Source organism: Penaeus monodon, chromosome 27 (genome assembly GCF_015228065.2).
Source record: "Penaeus monodon isolate SGIC_2016 chromosome 27, NSTDA_Pmon_1, whole genome shotgun sequence".
Lineage (NCBI taxonomy): Eukaryota > Metazoa > Arthropoda > Malacostraca > Decapoda > Penaeidae > Penaeus > Penaeus monodon.
Window position 1 is genome coordinate 25981909 of NC_051412.1, and position 696 is coordinate 25982604.

A 696-nucleotide genomic window follows, 5' to 3' on the forward strand; every position below is an offset into this window, starting at 1 on the left:
TTTATGTGCCTGACTGAGGACTTTGTATTCGAAACGAAACGTTTTTATTCCGTTTTTCTTGTGTTTCATTCATTTATGTATGTTAATGGGTTTTGTGTTTGTGTTCAGAATAGTGATTTTTGTTTTGATGAAGCGAGTGTTATTTTCTCTCATGCTTGTCATTGTTAGCAGATATAACGTAATGGCAGAAATAAGAGCGACGATGTTACAGTGGCAATGATGAAACAGCTATTATGGCGATACCATCAGTCAATATTAGCAGAGATAATTAAAATAATCTAATGATTACACCCTTGACATTTACATTGGAAAACCTGCTGAACACGTGATCAGGAAGAGATGCATTATACATAAACACGAGATAACAATCGCAAACGCATATCATTACATATTAAAATACATACTGAAACAAATGCATATTCTACAACGGAACAGGATTTTGAGCTTCAGTAGCAAATAAAACAAGAGTGAAAGAAAAAGGTGTAGATGTTTAACGTAAAAAAAAAAATCACCTTTTCTTAGACTAATCTAAACACGCAAGAACAAATAACCATTTGTACAGATTCTGAATCGTATTGTAGATGTCGAGCCTAAAATATGTCTATTTTTAGGTTCAATATTAATGCCTAAAAGAAAAAAAATAACCAGTTGAAGCAGTTAGACATTAAAAAAATAATAATGATTAAAAAAAAAAAA

General features: G+C 31.0%; 1 protein-coding gene across 1 annotated transcript in view; it reads right to left on the minus strand.

Moving 5' to 3' along the window:
- LOC119590724 (organic cation transporter protein-like) overlaps positions 1-696 on the minus strand; it is an 18067-nt gene that overhangs the window by 4983 nt on the left and 12388 nt on the right. The gene's annotated exons all lie outside the window — the stretch shown is intronic.